This window comes from Vombatus ursinus, unplaced genomic scaffold (genome assembly GCF_900497805.2).
Source record: "Vombatus ursinus unplaced genomic scaffold, bare-nosed wombat genome assembly UNPS02014818.1, whole genome shotgun sequence".
Lineage (NCBI taxonomy): Eukaryota > Metazoa > Chordata > Mammalia > Diprotodontia > Vombatidae > Vombatus > Vombatus ursinus.
This window is the reverse complement of record NW_020954596.1, coordinates 52,342,208-52,359,872: the sequence shown is the minus strand read 5'-3', so window position 1 is coordinate 52,359,872 and position 17,665 is coordinate 52,342,208. Positions and strand designations below refer to the sequence as shown.

The window sequence follows — 17,665 nt, the reverse complement described above, 5'->3', positions numbered from 1 at the left end:
TAATTAAATAATTAATTCAAACTATTAATTTAAATAATTATTTAATCTAAATTTATTTTAAAATTAAATAAGATTATTTCTTATTTTTAATAATTTTAAATTATTTTTGAAAATAATTACTAAAATAAAATTAAATTAATTTAAATATTTATATTTGTCATTTTCTTTTTCTCTGAATTTTTTTAATCTCCTTTTCTTCCCTTTCTTCTTTCTCCCTTCATCCCCTGATCCTTACTTAAAATATCTGCATGATCATTGGAGTCAGAAGTACTAGATTAGCTTGGGTGGGAGCAAGGCTAAGGGTCACTTCTTTAACTTCCATTTCTTCCTCCATGAGTCCAGGCTGATTCATCAATAATCAATAGCAATCTCTTATCTCTTAATGTCTACCACATGCTCTCCCATGTGCCAGGCACTGTGCTAGGTCCTGGACATACAAAGACATCAATGAACCAGTCTTATGTGAGAATGAACATATAGTTTTGTTTCCTTAGTCCATCACCTCTCTAACATGAAGTAGAATGTTATTTTGTTAAAAGTCTATTGATTAAGCCCTCTTTCCCAGATGCATATGTTCTCCCAGGTATGTGTGATGGAATGATAAGCACTGAGAAATCTCATCTCTCAGGTTCACTACTTAGTTTGCTTACCTAAGGCTCTTCTCTTTGGGCCTTAAGTTCATTATCTATAAAACGACACAATGAGGGAAGAGAAAAGACTGAGGGAGAGGTGAGCTAGAAGACCTTTGATTTCCCTCACAGTGTGTACAATAGTGCATCTCCCTAAATGTATGACTCAATGACATTTTCAAATATCGCCTCATCCACTTACTATCCGTTTGATCATTGGAAATTCACTACCCCACTCTGGGTCTCAGTTTCCCCATCTATCTTTAAAATGAATATAGTAGATGAGCTGAGTTGTAGAGCCCTTTCCATTTCTGTAGCCATCATTGCCAGATGAGACTTAAATACATTTTTTTAATTACAAGGACCCAACTTTTCAAAATATATGAGCAGAAATATAATAAAGTTATAAATGAATATAATATTTCTCATTTGAAATGCTTTCTAATCTATTTTTACTTATCTTCTGAAAAGACTTAACACTTCTTTTTTGTACATTCCTGCTGTAAACATTTCTTGATTATTTAGAGTATTTGGGATTGACTGTATTTATTTAAACACCAGCATCTCTTTCTAGCTTCACAAGTTTCCAAGGGCTCATGTTAAGCAGAGTGAGAAACCCGATGTGTACACTGATGAAAAGAATTGGATGACTGCAGTTCTGAGCCGAGTTGTATCAGCCCTTTCATATTAGAATGGGCCAAGACAGAGTGAAATCTATTTGAGGGGAAAATAGGAAGGATCTGAGATTATTCCTGGTTTTAGTGGAGCAGCATTGGCATACCCAAACCTATGCTTCTCTTTATTTATTTTTCCTTTACCTGTCTCAGTAGAGAACAAAGGGATTCAATTTCTAACTGAATGAACTTTCCTCAATAAACTCATAGTTCTTATCAGTTTTTTTTCCTGGTATAACATTCAACATCATAAGCTCATTCTTTAAATGTACACCAGTATTAGGTCACTTCATTTTGTTTTTGTGAAAACACAAAAGAATATATGACTTCTCAGAACTATTACCAAAGCTATAACTAGGGCAGGGAAGCTAAGACTTTTTTCCCTAGGGCACCAAAATGTGGAAAACATTTTCATTTTTTAGTGACTTAGAAAGAGTTGAATTTAGCAACTTCTTAATGAGAATAATTACTTAAAACTGGAATACACCAAGATGACTCAAATTTGTCTTTTCATCTTCCCTTGTAAGCCCACCTACCACCTGCAAGATAATGAATCCATTATCATTTAGGGTGTCTTTCTCTCCTGTGTACAAATTCTTATAGTTGTTGAGTCATTTAATCATGTCTGACTCTTTGTGACCCCGTGCAGCATACTCTCCATTGAGTTTTGTTGGCAAAGATATTGGAGTGTTTTATGTACAAATCACTTTCTCTTACAGTTAATTGTGCAGGGAAGAAGGAAAAGGGAGCCATTTTCATGTTATTTGACCAGGGATCTTGGGAACCTTGCTCTGTCCCTAAAAAACGTTACATTTGGCCATGTCCATGAATAAGAATTCTAGAACCCATCAAGGGATATGGGAAGGGCAATGCCAGAGACCTAGAAACCCTATGGCCATTACTGGGGAGATCTGGTTCACATATGCCAGTGTGGCAGTGGGAGAAGCTTTGTGCCAGAAGAGGGTCACAATGGCTAAAAGAAAATACTGACAGGAGAGGAGGTGGCCCCAGGACTAGCCAAAAGAGTGGAGAGGGTGCCAGCTCCAACAGCTGGGCAACACAGGTCAGGAAGAAGGCCATGTTTCATTCCACTTCCTGGATGCCACAGTCCCATTTTGTTTGCAGCCCTGAGAACTCTTTAAATACAGAGATATACTCAAATTTAAGACATTAAAAGAAAGAAGAGATAGTCAAATATTCTCCATTTAACATTAATCAGTCCAGGCACCAAGATATTATTTTGAAACATGTCTGTTAATGTGTGCCATTACTCCATTCCCTGAAGGTGAGGAATAATATATCTGAGATTATTGGGTGATACCTGGGGTATAGGGGCTAGTGGAAGATTGTGCCATAATATAATATGGAATTCAAGCAAGTAGGAAATTACATAGACAAAAGGTACAGAGGGTTAGGTAGGAAAATCAAATTTGAGTCTGAAAGAAAATAGTTGCTGCTGGGGAGGGGGCTTCAAGGAACAAGGATAAGGGTTGAGACTAGACAGTGATGTTACCGGTATGGGAAACTCCCAGATGAACAAACACCCTATATGAATTTGGGTCTATTCCTTTTCTGCAACTTAAACTCTTAGTTATTTAAAGCACCTGGAGGTTAAGTGACTTTCCCAGGATCACATAATCAGTATATATCAGAGGTGGAGTTCATACCTAGGTCTCCCTGGCTATAAGACTGGCTCCCTATCCACTATGCAATGCTAGACTGGAAAGGTGTGTGTAGAGGTGTGGTGGATGGTGAGGCAGCATGAGAGGAGGTTATGAGAGGAGGCTTCTCTGGAAGCCAGAGAATTTTACATTTGATCCTGTAGGTGACAGGGGGCCATTGGAGTTTACTGAATATGGAATTAACAGTCAGATTAACATGGTCAAGAAGATCACTTTAGAAGCTGAGTTTATTGTTGCTGTTGTTTGTTGTGACAACAGCAACAAGGCAGATGAGTGGAAGATAGACAGGTATGGGAGACACTTGAAGGAGGCCAACGCACCAGGAGACAACTGCAATAGTCCAGCACAAAGATCCCGCAGTGGGGTGGCAGCAACGTCAGAAGAAAGAAGGGATCTTTTCTGAGAGATGTTACAAAGGTAAAATGTCTAAGTCTTGACAACAGATTGGATATGGGAAAGCTGTAATAGACAGTGAGGATTCAAGGGTTTTATCTAGGTTGCAAGTCTGGATGACAGGAATGAAGGTAGTACCCTAATCAGTAACAGGGAAATAAGAAAAAAGGGGGACGTATGGGGGAAAGGTTATGAATACAATTTCAGGGGTTAATTTTCAGGCATCTGTAGATCATCCAGCTCAAGATATCTAAAACCTAAGTGGAGATATAAGACTCTAGATGAGCAGAGAAGTTAGGGCTGGATAAATCAATATTAGAATCATCAGGATAAAGATAAGAATTGGACCCATACGAGCTGATGCGATCACCAAGTGCAATAGTATAGAGGGAGGAAAGAAGAGAACCCAGGCCAGAGGACTATGGGACAAACACAGTTCACAGGTACAACCTACGTGAAGATCCAGAAAAGGAGACCAAGAGGGTCAGACAGGTAGGAGAAGAACCACTACAAAGTAGTATCATGAAAACTGAGAAAGAAGAGGGTGTCAAGGAAAACATGGTTATTGACAGTGTCAAAAGCTGCAAGGAGCTCAAGAAGGTTGTGGATTGAGAAATGCTCATTAAAATTTGGCTATCAAGAAATTGTTACTAACTTTAATCAGCAGCATACCAGTTATTCTCCCTTCCCACTCTGGTGGGTGAAGAACATGTTGTGGTGACCTAGGCCCATCACTCTGGAACCACATGAATTTCTCTCTCTCTCTCTCTCTCTCTCTCTCTCTCTCTCTCTCTCTCTCTTTCTCTCTCTCTCTCTCTCTCTCCCCTCCCTCCCTCCCTCCTTCCCTTTTTCCTCTGATTTTACTTTCATTTCAGGGGCCAGGACAGGCATACATTAACTTAGAAGTCCCTAAAGAGCATCCAAGACAAGTCATTTATACATCTCAGACGAAGCTTTGAAATTTTGAACTCCCATGTTGATAATTAGACCACCTTTATGTTATTATCCGTTAGAGGCTTTGAGATTTCATTTTAACACAGGTCATATAACCTGTTACAAATATATATCTAATTGCTGTGGATAGTAAAATTAATTCACATTAAAATATCTATTTGTGAGAATAAAAAGAACTGGTCTAGAAACCAGAAAGAACTGGGTTCAAGTCCTGCCTTTAAGATATAATGATAGTGTGACTCTGGGCACTTAACATCACAGTGCTCCAGGCAGCTAAGACTACAAATAGAAAAAAAAAAAAGTACCAACCTGCACTGGCTGAAGGATTTCCTTACTTGGAAGTTGCCTTGACTAATGAAATCACAGATCCAGTCTCCTCTATCCCCTGATAGCATTAAGTATCCCCTGTCATGCTCCTTCCTTGGGAGGCCACCTATTGTACTTCTGGCTATTTACAGATTATCTCATGAATGACCTTCAAGGTGGAAGGGAAGCAATAACAGTTGTGTGTTCCCAGCAGTCTGCCAGCAACATCCTTCTTCGGAGAAGCTGCTGCTTCTAATTAGGGAGACCAGGAAGCCCTAATGAGCCCCATAATCAATCAAAGTGGCTTCTAAGCCTTCTTAAGCATGTCCTTTGGGAGGTGGGGAGGAGAGACTGATGTGGACTTAGATGATCCCTAAATTTGCTCTCAGCTCAAAATCCTCAGGTCTTATTAATCTAAGGACACAACTCTAGATATAAGCTTATCACAAATTTCTCCCCAGTAATAGAATATCCTTCTGGATCTCCTGCAGCTCAATAGCACCAGTAGGCCCACATCATTTCCACTCATTGTTCCTCTGGCCAAACCCTCACATAACTAGGAAAATACACTCATAGACACAAAGGGAAAGATATCCACACACCTCTTTATGTACTCAGATCCACTGTGACAAAGACCTAACACTTCTTTTCCTCAGACTTCTTTTCAAACACTGTACAGATCTCTGAATCCTGTTTTATAAGGGCTAGTTTCCACAATCAACCATGGAGGATTCATCTCTCTCTGCTTAACTCAATGACCAAAGGCAGCTTTTGTATGAGTGGATGCCTGATATCTTTTATAGGGATATTTTCTTACATCCTGGAAGATCCTATGCTATATAACTGCAGCCACTGAGTGCTGGGTGACTATGTGTATGGTGCCAATATTTTTCTGCCAGTTTGTGAGGTCAGAAAGGGGGAATATCAAGAGGGATGTTGAAATGTGAGCAGAGTTATACAGGAGCTGATAGGCATGAATCACAGCGACTCACACAGCTAGTATTTTAAGATCTTAGACAGGATTTGAATTGAGGTTTTCTTGACTCTAAGTCCAGCCTTTTATCCATGATGACACCCAGCTGTACTAGCAGATTAGTGGTGGAAATAGGAAGGAAAGCTCGGACTCAAGGAACATTTTTAAGATCAAGAGTAAATATGTTGGCATTTTAGTTAATAGGATTATAGCTTTAGAGATGGAAGGAACCATAGCAACGATCAAATCCAACCCACTCATTTTAAAGATGAAGAACTCAGGCCCAGTGAAGTTAAGTGACTTGTGTAATTACAAAGAAATAAATAAGAAAGCCAAGATTTGAAATCAAGTCCTCTGAATACAAAGTCAACGCTCTTTTCACTATACTACCCTTCTTTCCTTCTAAAATGAGACAATAAGAAGTGTCAAAAGTGGGATTAGACCCCATGCCTTCATGCAGAGACCTGAAATTATATTCTCAGTTGCATTTGGAAGCAGTTCATTACTTTTTTGGGAGGTGGAATGAGAAGGAAGATCTGGTTCAGCTACCTACACACACACACACACACACACACACAAACACACACTCACACATACACACACACACATTTTTCATTAGCTTTTGTCTATAGTTAAACAAATTAGTACTTCATCCTGATTTCTGGTTCACGATTCAGTTAAATGTTCTGTTCAAACCAATGATTTCTTGCAACACAGCTTCAAGCTAACAAATGGGACAATCTATTAGAGTGAAGGATAAGATTTGTATTTGGTAAAAGTATGCAGTGAGAATATAGAGAAGGCATGATCAGATTCAGGGTAAAATAAATCAGACAGAGAATATGAGAGAAATGTTCAGCTAAAAATAGGAATATATTATGTTTGCTTCAAGCACTGAACAAAAATGTCTCCTTGGTCTGTAAAGTTTTGCCTCAACCTAGGAGTTTTGTTGACATTGAGGGGGAGAAAAAGGAGACTTGAGCCAGTTATTGCAATAATTAAAGCAAAGACAAATCTTTTTTAGTTCTGAAGTTGGTGGGGGGAGGAGTGGTCAAACAGGGAAATAGAGAATGGGTTACCTTATTCTAAATACATTAAATTTCCATTTTACTTTTCCTGACAACACAGACTACAAATATTTTGAATTTCAAGTAAGAGTATACATGGAGTAGAGGGCACATTGCAATTTTAAACAAATGTAGACTTTAGAAAAGTTCTAAACTCTGTTGTTTTTCTGTCTTCTTTTGAATTCCATCTAATCACTTGACTTCTCTGTGACTCCATTCCCTCATCTGGAGAGGGGAAAAAAAGAGTATAATAATACTGGGCTGATTTACAATTTTGTTGTTAGAAGCAACTAATCAAACACTGCCTGTAAAGTATTTGGATAGGCTAATGAATAATCATTTTAGCTCAAAATATCATACTGCAAAGGACAGCCTGAATGTTCCAGGTGCTCCAAAATTTTAACAGGATAATGAAACAATGGATCTTTCTTCACAGACATAGAGAGAATCTTAGTTATGCCAGCCCCAGAACACAGCAAATTCAACAGGCCATAGCTATTACTAAAATATGCAAAGAAAAAACAGCCAGGGCCTTAAGCTAAGAAAGCTATAGCATTATAAAATGGTACTACAAATAAACTCACTTGGCTTATGCCAGTCTATTATGGGGTTGAAACCTCTTTAATCACTGAAGAATTTTCACCCTGATTTTAAACAAATTCAGCAAAAGCCAAAAACCTTATTGGAGATGAAAGAGAATAGTCTTTGTCCAAAGCCTAAGGGTGGAGGAATGATATTGTTTATCTCTAGTCCTGTTTGCATAGAGATGCATGTTTTGTTTGTTTTTGTGGAGGAAATTGGAATTTATGTTCAAAACCAGATTCCCAAAAGGGGGAAATAGCAATTCATAATGGACATTATTTTTTAGTATTTAGGGAAGGCTAGTTTTTTGTTTGTTTGTTTGTTTTTCCCCCACCTAACCCTACGATCCAGGGACCTGGGCCTCCTTATTGATCCATCACTCCATTTTCATTGTTACTCCAACTCCTTACTACTTTCATTTTCACTGAGTAATTCCCATTCCTGGAATTCTCTCCCTCCTCATCTCAGTCATCTATTCTTCTTGGCTTTCCTTCAAGTTCCCACTAAAATCTCACATTCTATAAGAAGACAGATCTTCCCTTAATGCTAATGCCTTCTTTCTGTTGATTATTTCCAATTCATTCTGTACATATCTTGATTGTATAGTTGTTTGCATTTGTCTCACCCTACCCCACTCCCACTTAGACTGCAAGCTCTTTAACAGCAAGATATGGTTTTTGCCTTTCCTTATATTCCCAGGCATAGGGTGTAGTATACAATAGGTGCTTAATAAATGTTTGCTGTTGACTAGGTGCCCTTCCTCCCTTCTCCATTACTCTTAAAACAATGACACACAATAATAATCACCATGATAGCAATAGAAATCACAATGACACCAACAGAAATAGAAAAGAACACACAGAAAAAATATACTTGTTCTGAACCTGCTCACTTGGTTTCAACACACCACATCCTCCCTAGACTAGTCCATAGGATAGGGAAGAAATTCAACCAATGGCCTTAGAATAGAAAATATTCATGTTCATTCCTTTCATGGAGGTAACAAAAGTTCATATAAAAGAATCCTCCGAGTGGAAGCAAAGGCAAGCATGCTCTACAATGCAGCAGAAAGAATACCAGCTCTGGAATTCCAAGTTTAAATCCTGGTTCTTCTGTTGTGTCACTGGTCAAGCCACTTCCCTTCAGGTAGAAAAACAGAGAAGATGGGTGGAGAAGAGGATGACTCAAAGTACTTGCATCTACTTGTACCCAAATCAAAGTAAAATGTCAAACACTAGGAAAAAAGCAAAGCTTTCCTTTCAGACCTTCCTTATGAATGAGTAAAATAATGTGTTAAGAGCTCCCTCTGTGCCAAGCTCTGTGCTAGGTACTGGAAATATAAATACATAAAGTAGTCCCATCTACAGGGAGCTTTTCACTCTAAAAAGGATAAGCAGTACACAACCTAATTCCAGAAATTGTGGCCAGGGTGTACTGCTTTGGTCTGAAAAGTCCTAAGGACAGTCTGTGGGATTAAAAAGAAGTTGATTGGCCTATCCTTTCCAAAAACTACACTGGTAATTCTCAGGGCAAGGGTCATGGAGAAGAGAGGGACAAGAGCATAGAAAAGAGGGTATAGTCTCAGTAGCATGCCTAGAAGATGGCTGAAGCGCATTGATGTAGGGGAGTGCAGGGTCCAAATATGATGAATAATCTCTCACTAGTTAGGCAGAAATATAAACGTCAAGGGTGGTAATTCTGCAACCTTCATACCCCCATGCTTGGAATAAATTCTATATATTTACTACTGTAATCTTTCCCTTCTTTAAAAGCCCAAGTTAATACCAATTCTTTAAAAAACAAATAAACAAACAAAAAACCTCCCTGGTATCTCCAGCTCTTCATTCATTCACTTATTCATTCATATGTATCAAGCATAGCGCTTCGATAAGTGCTAAGGAAAAAAAATAAGATGTTGATTCCCTGCTTTACAGACTTTAAAGTATATATGGAGATTAGTTAGGGAGCTTAAAGTCTAACATGGGGCAACAATGCAGACACTGAAAACTATTGTACTCACATTGTAACTATGGATGAGAGAGCTGCATAACAAATTGTCATGTGAGGCCCAAGTCTCTTATTGCATTGGAAGAATCTTAAAAGTGTGGATTTCTAGCTGAGTGGAACCTTACAGGCCATTTTGTCCAACCTCCATTTTTATAATTTTATAATGAAGTGAGGCCTAAAAAAGTTAAGCAACTTGCCCAAGAACACACAAGTAGAGAATGGTAGAGATGGTATTCAAACCTCAGCCCTGTGACCTCCAATCCAGCATTTTTTTTCCATTGAATCAGGTTGCCTTCACAATCTAGTGAATCATGGCAGACATGGTGTTTGAATTGGTTTTAAGTCATCTTTCACTCTTTCTATCTTCATAGAGCTATTTTGGAGTTTCTTGAACTTGTTGGCATTGATACTTCAATGGATCCATGTGATCAATGTGACGAGATTGAAACAGATCCATGATCTCATCACCTCAGACGTAAAAAGCTGCCTTCTAACAAAGTGCTGCCTACACGTATGTTAGAGAGGACTCAAGTTAAGATATCCACCACGTGTCTCTCTGGTGCCATATGGATTACCTGGATTTTTGATTCTTTGAAGATTATAGTGTTTCATGATTCATAGCTATATGCCATGACCAAGAGAATGAGAGATATCAGCCTTTAATTCATTTCTCCACTCTTTCATCTCTGCAAATTTCCTATGGGAATAATCAACATATATGACAAGGACATGAAAAATAAACAGGCAGGCTTACAAAAACTATATTCTTCAGCAGAAAACGTTTTAGTTACAGAATTTATAATAGTAATAACAAAATGACAATAATAGTAATCACAACAATAATTTATAGCACCTACTCTGTGCCAGGCACTGTGCTAAGTGCTTTTAAAAATATTAACTCTTTTGATAGACCCAATAACCCTGGGAGGTAGTTGCTATTATTATCCCCATTTTAAAGCTGAGGAAACTGAGGCAAATAGAGGTTGAATGACTTGCTCAAGGTCACAGAGATGCTAAGTATCTGAGGTCAAATCTGAATTCAGGACATTGGTACCTAGTTTTTTTTGTGTAGAGAATTCAAGATCTTAGTCTTTATTATGTGCAAAATATTTTAAAAGCACTTGACTCAGTGAAGCAAAACATAGCTTTTCAGGATTTCTTTTTCAGTTCCAGATTCTCTTCTACCTTCTTCCCCTCTCCTACTCATTGAAAAAGCAAGAAATGTGATACTCATTACACATATGAAGACATGAAAACTATTTCCATGTTAACCAGTTTGCGGTGGGGGGCGCAAGAAAAACAAATAATGAAAAAAATGTGCTCTCTATCAGTTATCCTTCTGGTGGCAGATCGCATTTTTCATCATGAATCCTTTGGAATCATCATGGGTCACATTGTACTGATCAGAGTGGATAAGATTTAGATGCTTGATTTTTGTTAAAATATTGCTGTCACTTGATACAATATCCTTCTAGTTCTGTTGACTTTACTTTTAATCAGTTCATGTAAGTCTTCCTAGAATTTTCTGAAACCATTCCCTTCATCACTTCTTACAGCATAATTGTATTCTGTCACATATAGCACAATTTGTTTGGCTGTTCCCCAGCTGATGGTCATTCCCTTAGATTTCGATTCTTTGCCACCACAAAAAAAAAAACTGCTATAAATATTTCTGTACTTAGAGTAGTGGCATTTCTGGGTCAAAAGACATGCACAGTGTTATAGTACTTTGGGAATAGTTCCAAATTGTTCTCCAGAATGATTGGATCAGTTCATAGCTCAACCAATTGGGTATTATAAGTTCCTATTTTTTCATGTCCCCCCCAGTATTTACCATCTTCAATTGCTGTCACTTCATACAAACTGATGTGTATGAGGCAGTATTTCAAAGTTGTTTTAATTGACATTTCTCTACTTATTAGTGATTTAGAGCACTTTTTAATATGACTAATGATATCTTTGATTTCTTCTTCTGAAAACTGCCTATTCATATCTTTTGACATTTGTCAATTTAGGAATGGCTCTTATTTTTTTAATAAATTAAATCCATTTCTCTACATACTTGAAAAATTAGATCTTTATCAGAGAAACTTACTGTAAAATTTTCCCCCATTTTCCTACTTTCCTTCTAATTTTGGCCCCATTGGTTTTGTTTGCGCAAAACCTTTTTTTAATTCCATGGAATTAAAATCATCCATTTTATCTCCCATGATGTTATTTCATTTGGGCATAAATTCCTTGTTCAAATATATGACAGGTAATTTTTGTCTTGTTCTTCTAATATGCTTTTGATATTTCCCTTTATGTTTATATACCCATGTGGAGCTTATTTTGGGATACAGTGTGAGATGTTGGTCTGTATCTATTTTCTGCCAGGCTACTTTCCAGTTTATCCAGCAGTTTCAGACTCTCTTTTTTTTGTTTGTTTTGTTTGTTTTGGTTTTTTTTTTTTTTTAGGCAATTGGGGTTAAGTGACTTGCCCAGGGTCACACAGCTAGTTAGTGACAATTGTTTTGGTCTGAGGCTGGATTTGAACTCAGGTCCTTGTGACTTCAGCACCAGTGCTCTATCCACTGTGCCACCTAGCTGCCCCTCAGACTTTCTTCTAACAAGGTATTTCCCATGTAAATAGTAAGATAAACATGACTCCTTGAAAGAATCATTCACCAGGATAACTTGGTTGAGCAATCACCTAATTTTTCGAAAGCAATGGAGGCATGAAACAGGAAGATATATACTCAGAAAAGGTGTTCATTACTATCATGGAGGATGTCCTCTTGCAGAATGCAAACACAAGGGGGCTTCCTTTTACCCAAGTGGCGATGGACTCTAGTGCCTTCTGTTTGTAGATGCTGTAGCACTGAATGAATCAAGTTACAGAAAAATATGGCCTTCATAGGCCATAAAAGAATGGCCTAACAATTCTCACAGGAAAACCAAAGGGAATGCCTACAGTGAAGACTATGTCATGTAGTTGGATATATCAACATACTCCACTGAGTGCATCAGTACATACATCTTTAAAAAGAAACCACAAATGTACTGTGACCTGTATCCTCAATTGAGTAAGAGGAAAAGAGTAGACTGGATTGCATTTGGACACTTTCAGTAATGCATTTAATGATTCCAAGATCCTTTATAACCTGAAACTCCATTTTTAAAATACACGTTCTCAGACATGCATTGCATGTTCTATATGACCATGACTTCTGGAAGGCAAACACTATTGCCTAGAATAATGCATTGTACATAATGGAATCTTAAGAGATGTTGTGAATTTCATTAGGCATTTTGATTTACATATATGCTCTGCTTTATGAATATTATTACAGATGTGTCTCATCTGAACAAGTTAGGTCCTTTAACAGTTGTGGCTATGTTACTTTACTTAGCTAATAGAACTATATTTTCCTTGAAATTCATGGAGTTTAGAGATGGCAAAGGGTGGGGCAATTGGTCAGAAAGAGATTACAGGGAACCCTGAGATGACACTGGGTGCAGGACCCTGTTACATAGCCCATATAAAGTTCTGGGTAGCAGTTCCAGGGCAGAGAAGAATATTAGCACTTGAGGCTGCAGGACAGCAGGGAACCTGGTTACAGTTTTAGAACCCAGAGAAGAGTGAGCACTTGTTACAGGGGAACAGAGGCCCTTCCTGGGTAAAGGGCAGAGCACAAAACAGGAGAGCAGGGTCTACACCTCTCCTTAGATCACACCACTTCGAAAGCACCAAAATCTTATAGACTCGCAAACTAGCTCTGAAAACAGCAGAAAAAAAAAACTTGAAACTTGGGGCAGTGCCCCTATTCCAGCAACAGAGCCCAATTTTAATATAAAGTTACAGTGTAAGAAATAGGCTTAAAAAATGAGCAAACAACAAAGAAAGACACTGAACATAAAAGGATAATAGGGTGACAGGTAATATCAAGACACAAGCTCAGAAGAAGACAAGAATGTGAACGCTGATAGAAGCAAAGGCTTAAAAAAATCAAATAGAACACATGTGTATGCATATATATATATACATATATACACGCACATATATACATATATATATATGCATAACTATACATGTATATATTTGTGTGTACATGTACAGAGAGAGATCCAAAAAGGATGATAATAAGAGAAATGCAAATCAAAACAACCCTGATGTTTCCCCTCATATCCAGGAAATTGACAAAGATGATTCAAGATAGAAATAATCACTGTTTGTTTGGGGGAAAAAATAGAAGAATATGGAAGCAGCTAGATATCAATTAAGAACTGTGAATAAAGCACTGGAAGTCAGGAAAATCCGAATTCAAATACAGCCTCAGGTGTGTACTAGCTACATGACCTTTCGCAAGTCACTTAACCTTGGACTGCCTTAGTGAGATCTTCAACTATTCAAATGTACAGATACTAAACTCACCTATAAGGGTTCCATGGCCATTGTTTGGAAGAATTTTATAAACCCTGATGCAAGTAGAACTAAGAGATTAGGGAAAAGCTCAGAAAATATTGTCAAGAACTAAACTATTATTACACTTGCAGAGCAATTGCGGAATAAAAATAACTATTACTCTTGCAGAGTCATTATTGTTTATATCATTTTCTTGCTTCTGCTTATTTGAAGCTGAATCCATCCATAAAAATTTTCCCATATTTCTATGAATTCCTTAAAATTGTCCCTACTGTACAAAAGCATTACATTGTATTCATATAGCATTGTCTTCTCAGCCATTCCTCAAGTGATGAGTACTTACTTGGTTTTTGGTTCTTTGTGCTGTTGCAAAAAAAGTACTGCAACCTTTGTTTCTGCTTTTTAGTTCTTTGGCCACCAGTGAAGGTTCCTAGATTAAAGAGCATGGCTAGTTCAGTCACTTTTCTTGTAGAATTCTAAACGTATATCTAAAATATTTAGATTGATTCACAAGCCCACCAAAAATATTTCACTGTGTCTGTTTTTTTCAAAGACTTACCAACATTTACTTCTTGCATCATCTTTGCCAATTTGCATAATGTGACATGAAACATCAGAGTTATTTTAATTATGTTTTCATATGGATGTTTATAATCTGCAATTCTTCTGAAAACTGCACTCTTCAAACACTTATCTATTGAGGAATATATTTGATCTAAAAATTAGGAGGTAAGAAAGTGGGATTTTCTGGGAGAAGGGGGAAGGGAGAGGAAGAATGGAGGAAATTATATAAATAAGGTGTTCAAAGAAGAGCTTTTACTGCACAGGGCAAAACAGGGGGATGAGAGGCAGCATTTGAACCTCTCTCATTGGAATTGGTTCAAAGAGGGAAGAACACACATACACACACACACACACACACACACACACATGCACACACGCATACACAAGTTGAGTATAGATATCTATCTCACCCAAATGGGAAGTAGGAGAGGAAGAGTATAAAATAAGAGGGGAATGATACAAGAGATGGCAGATTAAAGGAGGGAATAGTCAAGAGCAAAACTGTTCTTTGAAGAGAGACAGGATAAAGAGAGAGAAGATTAAACAGAAGAAAATACGAATGGGAAAAATACAGTTAACAATCATAACAATCAATGTGAATGGGACGAACTCACCCATAAAATAGAAGTGGATTGCAGAATGGATTAGAAACCAGAATTGAACAATATATTAAGAAGAAGCACCCTACAGAGAGATACAAAGTTAAAATAAGGGGATAGAGTAGAATATCTTGTGCTTAGATTCTATTAGAGGTTGATACTAAAAATTCTATAAAAACATTTTAGAAAATGAATGTTTATTTACGCAAATTTCATTAAAAAAACTTTCCCAAATATTACATTTATCTCAGTTTTGTCATCTAACTAGCTGTGTGACCCTTGGGCATATCTACCTCAATGAACTTAGTTTTTTTTTTTTCTTTCTGTGAAGTGGAGGGTTGGATCTGATGCTTTTTGATGCCCCTTCTAGCTTTGAATTTGTAATCTAATCCATCCAATAGGTATCAAGGTATTATCATCCCCATTTATAGATAAGGAAATTTAATTATAGCATCCAGAATTACAAGTCATCAATTTCTAATTTCTTTGTCTTGTATTTATCTTTTATGTTCTGAATTATATATGTTGTCTTCCACATTAGAATGTAAGCTTCTTGGGAAAACTGAAAATACTATGGCAGAAACTAGGCATAGACCAACATCTTACACTGTATACCAAAATAAAGTCAAAATGGGTACAATACTATAGCAAACTGGGACAGCAAGGAATAGTTTACTTGTCATATTTATGGAGGACAGAAGAATTTATGACCAAATGAGAGATAGAGAACATTATGAAATGCAAAATGGATAATTTTAATTACATTAAATTAAAGTTTTCACACAAACAAAGTCAATGCAACCAAGATTAGGAGAGAAGCAGAAAACTGGGAAAGGATTTTAACAACCAGTGTCTCTGATAAAAAAGCCTCATTTCAAAAATATATAGAGAACTGAGTCAACTTTATAAGAATACAAGTCATTCCCCAATTGAGAAATGGTCAAAAGATATGAACAGGCACTTTTCAGAGGAAGAAATTAAAGCTATCTATAGTCATATGAAAAAATGTTCTAAATTACTATTGATTAGAGAAATGCAAATCAAAGCAACTTGAAGGTACCACATCACTCCTATCAGATTGACTAACATGAAAAAACAGGAAAATGATAAATGTTGGAGAAGATGTGGGAAAATTGGAAGACTAATGCATTGTTGGTAGAGTTGTGAACTGATCCAACCATTCTGTAGAGCAATTTGGAACTATGCCCAAAGGGCTATAAAATATGCATATCCTTTGACCCAGCAATACCACTTCTAGGTCTGTATCTCAAAGAGATCTTAAAAATGGGAAAAAGACCCACATATACAAAAATATTTATAGCAGCTCTATTTGTGGTGGCAAAGAATTGAAGGGTTGCTCATCAGTAAGGGAAAGGCTGAACAAGTTGTGGTATATGCATGTAATGGAATACTATTGTGTTATAAGAAATGATGAGTAGTCAGACTTCAGAAAACTTTGAAAGATTTATATGAACTGATGCTAAGTGAAGTGAGCAGACCCAGGAGAACACTGTACACAGTAACAGATACATTATGCGATGACTAACTTTGATAGACTTATCTCTTCTCAGCAACGCAAGGAACTAAGACAACTCCAAAAGACTCATGATGGAAAATGCTGTCTACATCCAGAAAAAGAATTATGGAGTATGAATGCAGATCAAAGCATATTAAATGCTATTTCTTTTTTTTTCTTTTTTTTGTTTTTTTCTTCTTTCTCATCATTCCTTCCATTCATTCTAATTCTTCTTTACAACATGACTAATGTGAAAATAGGTTTAATATGAATGTATATGTACAGCCTATATCAAATTGCATGCTGTCTTGGGGTAGGGGGATGCGAGAGATGTGGAGAAATTTTGGAATTCAAAATCTTATGGAAGTGAATGTTGAAAACTAAAATTAATTAATTAAAAAAAGAACATAAGCTTCTTTAGTTCAGGCGTTATTTTTGTACTTTTTCTTTCTCTTTCTTTCCTTTTTCTTTCTTTCTACTATTATTAACACTTAATACAGGGTCTGCCAAAGAATAATCGTTTACTAAATGCTTGCTGATTATTGAGTGATTGATTAGGGAAATCCTTTGGATATAATTTCCCTAGATTTTAGCAAAGAATTCATGTCCTCTTGTGCATAAAAATGGAGAAAAGTAGGCTAGAGAACTGTACAATTAGGTCAATTCCACTTCCAAAGTGGCTAAATATCTAGACACAAGAATTGTCTGATATCAACTCAGAAGTGACTAAATGCAAGAGTAGTCTGATGTACTTACAGTACTCTAAGTTTCTATGTTTCTTATTTTTCATTAGTTACTTGGACAAATGTATCCTTAAAAAAACTTTAACCACAATCCATACCATAAAAACTTCTTATGGCTCTGGGTCACCTGTTTGTGTTTGTTTTTGTTTTTTCCTGTCTCAGAGCATCCTCTCTCCTCCAAACCTCAGTCTATCATAGTTTTTAACCTTCCTTGTATGGCATTCCATGCTGTCTCCTAATTTATATTATGGTATTAACTCAGCCATATTCATTCCAATAGAAATCAATCCATTCTGTGTTTTTTAAGGAATTACCATTATTAAAATTTTACTCCCGATTATCTTTTCTCAGAATTACACCAAAGGACTAACAGCTTCAAAATAATTGATTTTGCTCTCCTCACTCACCTTTCTAAACTTTTACTACAAGTTTCCTAAATCCCTGAACCCCTAACTCCAGGGAAGAAGGCTTCTGGACCTTCTTGGCTTATATCTTGACTTAGCTCTTTTGGTATACTTAATCCATCATCATCATCATCATCATCATCATCATCATCATCATCATCATCATC

The 17,665-nt window shown here is 36.9% G+C and overlaps 1 pseudogene; it reads left to right on the top strand.

Moving 5' to 3' along the window:
* Positions 1-3,064: 3,064 nt before the first annotated feature.
* Positions 3,065-17,665, top strand: part of LOC114023808 — a 158,032-nt pseudogene continuing 143,431 nt past the window's right edge.